Source organism: Alexandromys fortis, unplaced genomic scaffold (genome assembly GCF_014885135.2).
Source record: "Alexandromys fortis isolate MF-2015 unplaced genomic scaffold, M_Fortis_MF-2015_v1.1 scaffold_155, whole genome shotgun sequence".
NCBI lineage: Eukaryota > Metazoa > Chordata > Mammalia > Rodentia > Cricetidae > Alexandromys > Alexandromys fortis.
This window is the reverse complement of record NW_026068052.1, coordinates 2,748,694-2,757,405: the sequence shown is the minus strand read 5'-3', so window position 1 is coordinate 2,757,405 and position 8,712 is coordinate 2,748,694.

Here is an 8,712-nt window from a genome sequence, read left to right as displayed (position 1 = left end):
GGGTAAGTGCTGGCAAGGGACCAGACTGCTAGAGAGGGCATTTTCACCAAGGGGGACAGAGCTTATGCCTTTCCCAGCTCTCATGCCCAGGTGGGAACATGGGTGCAGAGCCATAGAGTCACGCTTTGAGGGTTCTCAGGGAATCTAGACATCCAGTCGTTGACATGAAATCTACCTGTTAGTAAATGGTTCAATGAGCTCGATGAGAAATTCAAATTCAGGGTAACAGCCAGTCAGTCACGCAAGCATGCTTGCACGGAGGCATGCACACCCCCCAGGTCGCATACTCAGTCGCTGGACCACTGTTGCAAAATGGCGTGGCTGACACAAAAAGGAGGACTTGCTTCCTGGGTTGCCCCTGCAGCTGCCCTGGTGATAGAAGCAGCTGGAGCAAGCAGGTCCCTGAGAGCTGGGCTGCTGGGTGGAGGGGAAGCTGCAGCCCGGAGCCAGCTACGCTTGGTATAGTCCACAAGAGGGCAGTGGTACTCCACGGGGAATGTAGCCATGGGCGCCAGGAAGCTGCTGAAGTAAAGCCCACCTCCAGCTACTGCCTCCTAGACATTTCAGGGTTCTCTGGTCTCTAGGCCTTATCCTTCCCAACTTGATCCCAACCTTGTTCCTTCCCCTTCCCACTCAGTTCTCCCCAAGCCCTTAAAATAAAGAGGCCTCCTTTTGTGGGTATCAGTAACTGTGCCAACAAATATTTACTGAGTGTTTAATATGTGACAGCCCCTGTTGTCACGACCAGGTATAGACCAGGGACCGACGTCAGTAAGAACCGTGCACTTGCTGAACAAGCATTCTACACGAGGAACAAATATAGTAAGTCATCAAAACAGTGAGTGCTTGAAAGTGACCGGTTCTTTGGCGAAGAGCAAAGCGTGAAAGAGACAGGCAGTGGAGAGTGTATTGTGCTTCCACTGATTCATCCATCCGTCCATCCATCCATCCGTCCATCCATCCACCCATCCATCCATTATCCATCCACCCATCCATCCATCATCCATCCATCTACCCACCTATGCACTCAGTCTTCCTCCCACCCCACCAGCCATCCATTAAACTATGCAATAAACCATCTGTCTCTCCATCCATCCAGCTACCTACCTGTGCTGGCTAGTTTTCTGTCAAATTGACACAAGCTAGAGTTATCTGAAAGGAGGTAACCTCAATTCAGAAAATTCCCTCATAATATCCAGCTGTAAGGCATTTTCTTAATTAGAGAGTTAATGGGGTTAGCCCTGCGCATTATGCATTGTACCATCCCTGGTGGTAGTCCCAAGGTGTATAAGAAAGCAGGTCAAGCAAGTCATGATGAACAAACCAGTAAGGAACACTCCTCTGTGGCCTCTGCATCAACTTCTGCCTCCTGGTTCCTGACCAATTTGAGCTACTGTCCTGACTTCTGTAACGTGCAGAAGCAGAAGCCAAATAAATCCTTTCCTCCCCGACTTGCTTTTTGGTCATGGTGTTTCAGCACAGCAATAGAAAACCTAAGACATTACCCATTCACTCATCATCCATCTATCCATTCATCCATCCATCACTCCATCCACCACTCTACCCATCACTGCATCCATCCATCCATCCATCCATCACTCCATCCATCCATCCATCACTCCATCCATCCACCCATCCATCCATCCATCCATCCATCCATCCACACACCCACCAATTCAGTTGTTTATTGATCTACTCTGCTTTCTCTTCTGCCCATTCCCACCCGCACACCTTCTGCTTCAATCTGTTAGATGTTTAGCATTGTCTTATGCATTTCTGCCCTCTGACTATCATTTCCTCCTATTTCTGCTAACTGACCACCAAGCTGCCATTTGGGACCCACAATGTAGCCCTCCCTGCCCACCACATTCCTCCGTTTCCTTTTCATCTGTTTACTTGCCATGTATTAGGCACAGGTCGAGGTAGGGTTTGTATTGGAGTCAGAGGATCCAGTGCTCAAGGCTCAGCTTGGACACTTTATAGCTATGGGAGTCTGGGAAAATTATCCTTTCAGAGACTCAGTTTCCCCAGACATTGGGGAAGGCTCACAAGTAAGCTAAACAGTGTGTTGTGTCTTTGCATAACGCTATCATCCTGTCCACAGCTAACTATACATTTAAATATATTTTTATATGTTAATTTGTGCCTATTATAGTTTTTTTTGACAAGGTCCTACATATCTTAGGTTCACTTTGAACTGTGTATAAAATGACCTTTAATATCAGATTATTCTGCTTTCATCTTCCTGATGCTACAATTACAAACATATAGAATACTATACCTGGCTTTATGTGGTACAGGGGATCAAATCCAGACTCTAGAGCACACTAGGCAAGCACTCCACCAACTAAATCCTAGTGGAAATCAAGAGGTTACTGAATCTTAAGACCTCCTCGAACTTCACCCCTCTGGGGACACTCAGCTCAAACATGTCAACACCTTGAAGTCATCCTTTAAGCTTCAGAAAATGGGATTACACCTTTCTCCGAATAACCATAGCAATCTTCATCTTTATCCAGGTCTCCATATTCATTGCGGCCTTACTCCCTCTTAGGATTCTTGAGGTATCAGTCATTTGATCACATATACTTAATCATATTAATGTTTAACATTCACTGGCGCTCAATACATTTACATTGCAACTAAACTCTCTTTAGTTTCAAAACCTTTTCTTTTTGTGTGAAAAAGTAAAACAAAACAAAAAAACAAATGAACAAACGAAAAATACACCTATGTCCTTTAAGCAATCACCATACATGCCCTTTTCAACGTCAATTGTTTAAGTACTTTCTATCTCTAGGATTTGCCTGTTCTAGATATTTCATATAAATGAATCAAACAATATTGTTTGATTACTTTTTAAAAGTTGGTTTCTTTTACTCTTTGTTATTTGGGGGCCTGTCACCCAGCTCCCAAATAAATACACTGAGACTTAGTCTTACTAATGAATACCCGGCCTTAACTTGGTTTGTCTCCAGTCAGCTTTTCTTCAATTATCCACTCTACCTTTACTCTGGCTTTTGTCCTTCTCTCTATGTCTTTCTGTGTGTGTGGCTGTGTGGCTGCGTGGCTGTGTGGATGGCCCCTGGCATCCTCATCTCCTTTTCCTTTTTTCACTCCTCCTCTTCTTCTTTTCTCCTTCTATTTATTCTTTCTGCCAGGCAGCCCCGCCTATCCCTCTCCTGCCTACCTATTGGCTGCTCAGCTCTTTATTAGACCAATCAGGTGTTTTAGGCAGGCAAAGTAACACAACTTCACAGAGTTAAACAAATGCAACATAAAAGAATGCAACACATCTTTGTGTCATTAAACAAATATTCCACATCAAAAACAAATATAGCACATCTTTAGCTAATATTCCACAGAAAATATGAGATTGTTAGTCCTCTTTCACTGAGATCAATATTTGTGTGTTTCACCCAAGTGATAATGTGTATTTATTTATGTATTGATTTCTTTCTGTATTCTGTCTCTTTTTGTGAATAATGCCACTACAAACACTTGTGACCTGATATTTGAGTGGGTCTGCTTTAAGTTTTTAACCTAGAAGTAAAAATCTGTGTTAAAACACAAATAATTCATGTTTAACAGTTTAAGTAACCACCAAGGTGTTTTCTGCAGTGGCTGCACCATTTCGCATTCTCAAATCTACTATTTCTCCACATTTTCCATTTTTATAGTCATCAGAGCAGGTATGAAGTTGTACCTCCTTATGCCTCTGAGTGTCTTCTTAATGACTAATTATGTTGAACATCTTTTCATGTATTTGTTAGCTACTGTGTATTTTCTTTTAAGGAATGACTATTCACGTCATTTGTCTAGTTTTGAATTGTGTTGTTTGTTGAATTGTAAAATTTCCTCCTTTGTTCTGACCACTGCCTTTATTAGATATATAAACCATAAATATTTTTCCAATTTGTAGGCTGTTTAACCTATGTGACACTGTCCTTTAAAGCACCAAAATTTAAAATTATAATGAACTCCAATTTATACATTTTTTTCCTTTGGTTGTTCATTCTTTCTAGTTTTAAATGTAAGAGGTTTTAAAATCAGAGCAAGTGTGCTGATAGGTACCTGAAATTCCAGCACTTCAGAGACTGAGGCAGGAAGACAGATTTTTCTAAGTCAACCTGGGCCATGAAGAAGTCATCCTTTAAGCTGGCTAACCTTCTTCCCTTCTGAGACAGAAGTCCCCATCTCAGATGAAAAGAAAAAAATATTTACCAAATCTGAAATCATGAAGATTTACTGTTGTTTTCTGCTAATGGTTTTAGCTCTGATATTTCATTTTTATTAGGTCCAAAGGAAACTCCAATTCTCAAACCCCTAAAGGCAGTCCAAATATTCAGAAAAGGGCTCAGCCTGGATGTCGAGGATTTCTGGTGGAACCTGTGAAGCCAGTTCTCCTCTACCAAAAGGAGTCCTTTCCCTTATCACAACAACAAATGGCTGCCCTTGGTGCTTATTAGCATACCAAAGTGTTGTTGGCCTCGGTGCTCCCTCAGTATCACAAGTAGCTGTTGGACATTTCAGAATCCACCCTAGCCCTTCTTACCTCCTCTCCTGCCCTAAACTCCCCCCAGCTCACAAGGTTCCCTTATAATCCCCACTCCCTCTCTCTCCCTCCCTATGCCCCTGCTTCTCTTACTGTTTTCTCTATTCTTTATCCCTTACAGTTCTCCCCTCTTTCACAGATAGCTTTGTTCACGTCCAGTCTGTTGGCCATGTTCCGTCTACTTCTTTCTCTCCCTGCTCTGGAATCTTCCAGATACCTCTGGCTGTACTCTTTTTCAAATCCACAATAAAAACCTTCCCACAGAGTGATCTGTACAACAGCGTGATCCTGTCCTCTGTTTACATAACTTTAAGTTCATTTCTTTCTTTCTTTTTTTTTTTTTTAGAATTTGGAGTGAGGTACTGATTCTATTTCTTTTTCTGCCTGCGGTCACTGTATTCCTGAAACATTTGCTGAAGAAACACTTATGATTTATTAACACATCGAGCCTGGTTGGGTTTTACATGTGCTATTCCTGTTCTAGCTGTGTGGCCTCAGCTGAAGCTTGCCACCTGTTGGAGTCTCACTTGCCTCATCTGGAGAGAGGAGTGGCCAATAGTGTATCTCCCAGAACTGATGCGAGGATTCTAGGGTGCTAGAGAAACCCAGAAATGGGCCCCTCCGTCATTTTTGCTCACCATGAGCATATCAGCTCATTTCTTGTTTCTTGGAAAACCCAGGAACAAACTCAAGGGACCACTAGCATGATGATTTCTTGTATTTCTGTCTGTGACTCCCTCCCTCCTGGAGTTAAGGGAGTAAGTTAGGCGTACAGGCTACATGCTGTCCCCTCCCTAAGGGTTAAAGGGATTGTCAGCAGCGAAAAAAGAATTATCTCCTCAGAGAAACAAGCCTTTCAGGTTGATCTGATAATTCATTTAGACTTCGATGTGCCAGACTAAGGTGCTTTCCAGAGTAAATGCTGTCAATTATCATCTTCCCAGGTCCTGCACTACTGAACCTTTTACAGCTTGAAGGTTTTACAGTGAGATGCCCAGCAGATAAAGGCACTTTCCAGACAAGCCTGAAATCTTAGGTTGGATCCCCTGCATGCAGTAAAAGTGGAAGGAGAACACCGATCCACAAAGCTGGCCTCCGACCTCTATATGCCTCCAATAATGCACATGCATGCAAAGTAAGAATTAAAATGAATTTTTGAAAAAAAATGGACTTGATGGCTCTGATTGTTGGAGGGGTGTGTGTGTGCATGTGTGTGTGTGTGTGTGTGTGTGTGTGTGTGTGAAGGAAGGAAGGAACCTAAACCAGTTGCCAAAGTTAGTTGCCCTATTATATACCTGGTTATCTGTGTTTATTGTGAGTTATTCACAGTGTCCAAGATATTGAAGAAGCTAAGATGTGGGGGGGGATGAGAAAGAGCAGAAGGGGAGAGAGAACTTTATTCAGCTCTAAAGAACAGAATTATGTCACTTTACAGGTGAAATAGATGGAATTAGAGATCATAATATAAACAAAATACTGCAGACTTGGGAAGACAGATGTCTCATGTTTTCTTTTATATGAGAATCTAAGTCATAAAAAGAGTAGTGGAAATACAAGGGATACTATTTGGGAGGAGGAAGGGAGGGAGAAGATCAGTGGGAAGGGGGTGAGGACAGCAATGAGGGGGTGATATGATCAGAGCACATGTATGAAAGTGTCACAATGAATCCCATGAGCTTTTACAATTAGCATAGGCTAAAAAAATAAAACTGGTGGTTCTAGAAAGGGGCGGTGATGTAGGTACGCGCATGTGTGGCAGATTAGATTAATGCAGACAAATTGTAATAAATATAAACATAACTTTAATGGAAAAATCAGACTCACAAAACCAAGGTTCCCGCGGAGCACAGGAAACAGGAAGGGGCGTGCAGGCTCCTGCGTGCCCAATTTATCAGTAAACATTTGCCAGAGGCAAACCCGCCCCCTCAGAGGCTGGCCTAACCCTACATCTCCCCCTTTTGTCTAAATAAGACAGAACTAAACCAACTACATCTATAAACAATAATAACAAATAATAAATATAACAAACACTATAGAGACCAAAAGTTTTGCTAGACATTCTATCTCAAGGAGTCTAAATAATGTAGAGAGTACTACAATTATATAATCTTCAACTCCATCAAAGATCTGAGAAGGGAATAAATATTACTTAACAAATGAGAGATATCCAAAATGTGCAACAAATGACAGAGACAACTGACTACCTGGGCAATCACCCAAATTCTCGTTCGCAATGTTGAGTCAACCAACTTTGGCTAAGGCCTAACATAACTGACATACCATTATCAAAGGCAAGGAACTTTTCAAAACTATCTTACCCTGTCTTGGCAGGATATGACAGTCCTGTTGTATCCATTGATGCACGCTCTGTATCTTTGTCAGTGGTTGAGGTATGGGCTTTTCTTAACCCAAAGGCCAGTTCTGCCAAGAAGACAAGCTCCCAGTGGAGTGTCTTTGGTGCTCAACGTTCTCTCGGGAATAGAGCGGTGTTGCCAGGAGCAATTGTGTCTCACTATCACGAAACTCTGAGTTATATTAAAGGCCATATTCTACAGCTCTCCAAAGAGGTTGAAGATTATCTATCTATACTGAGTATAATCTCTATATATCTAAAGAACCTGATTAGTCTAATTACAAATGACAAACTTAGATGACTATTAATCTATATAATTCTCAATATCTATCTAACTTAAAGACTAAAACAATAAACAACTGTGCAATATATGAAGACAATGATCTTCATCTGTAAACAATGTCATTACATATCAAATGTAAACAATGTTATTACATAAATAGTATCAGAGGTAGAAATGTACATTGTGATATGGTAGATGTATCAATACAATATAAGCATATTCTTATACAAAAATAGAGGTAGGAACACTCACATTCAATATTCAATATGTCAATATACAGAAAACAGTACCAATACAATTTTCTAAAAACAGTAACTCACAAATACCAATCATCCCATCAAACCAGTTAATCCCCCCCCCTTTTTTTTTTTTGAACATACCCCTAATTCCATAAAACATCTCCCCATCCCCTCAACCCCAAACCAACCACTAAAAGATGTCCCTAACCCTGAGGGCAAACTCTGTTGGGAGAGGGGACGTCGTCCTCTAAGATTGCTTCAAGCTGACATGGGGGCGATGTTCTCCTTAGGGGCTCCTGTGAAAGCAAATGATGGTAAAATTCCCAAATTAACCTTTGACCTAAGAAAATTATAACTAGTCCCTGAGCACTTTGAGAAGGTCCGGCCAGAGTGTTGTCAAAAATGTGCACCATTCGAAATTGTCTTGTGCAGTTGGTACCAAAAAACAGGTCTCATATTAGCGCGTAAAAAAGAGAAAAAGAAAAAAAATATTCATGACGTCATAAAAACCAGGTTGAGTTGATGTTGTGGGGCCCCATCTTCATCCTGGAAACTTCAAAAATTACTGTAGGGAAATTTGTTGCTTGTTATGGGAAATTTAAACATTAACAACAAGGACATATTCTGACATATAAAGAAAGACACAGATATGAGGAAAAGCAAAGAAAGTTTATCAAGTATATAATTATCCTCATTCTGTCCCATTTCATGGCTCCTGATCTGAGACAGAAACTCTGAGATATCTCTTATCAACAGGCTTGGAATTGAAGAGGGACTGAGCCATAGTCCAACTCCAAAACCAGCTCTACATATTTATAAAGAAGCGTTCAAAGAGAAAAAAGAAAATATATATATAATCAATACTTACTCATGTTACTGTTGAGTCTTAGTGGGTCGTAACTATTTTCCATCCATCAGTTATTAAATATTCAGGGTCCCTTAAATTCTTTGAAGATCAGTATTTTCCTGTGGAGATAAAAAAAAAAAAAAACCTGCCCCCAACCTACCTGAATTCCTTACCATCAGTATGCTCGCCATCCTTGTGAATGAATTGTTATTTATCTTTTCCAAATGGCTTTTCTTCTTCATACCGAACCTTTATTAATTTTGACGGTATCCACAATTGTTCCTCACCTGTGGAGATAAGAGCAAAACCCCTTCCCCAACGCAGCACATCTCCTGGCTTCCATTGTGAGGTCAGCACATCCTTGAAATAAACTGGTTGATTTAGTTCAGTAGACTTTTCCATTATCCAATGTCTTTCTGCAGCCGTTGTCCCCTT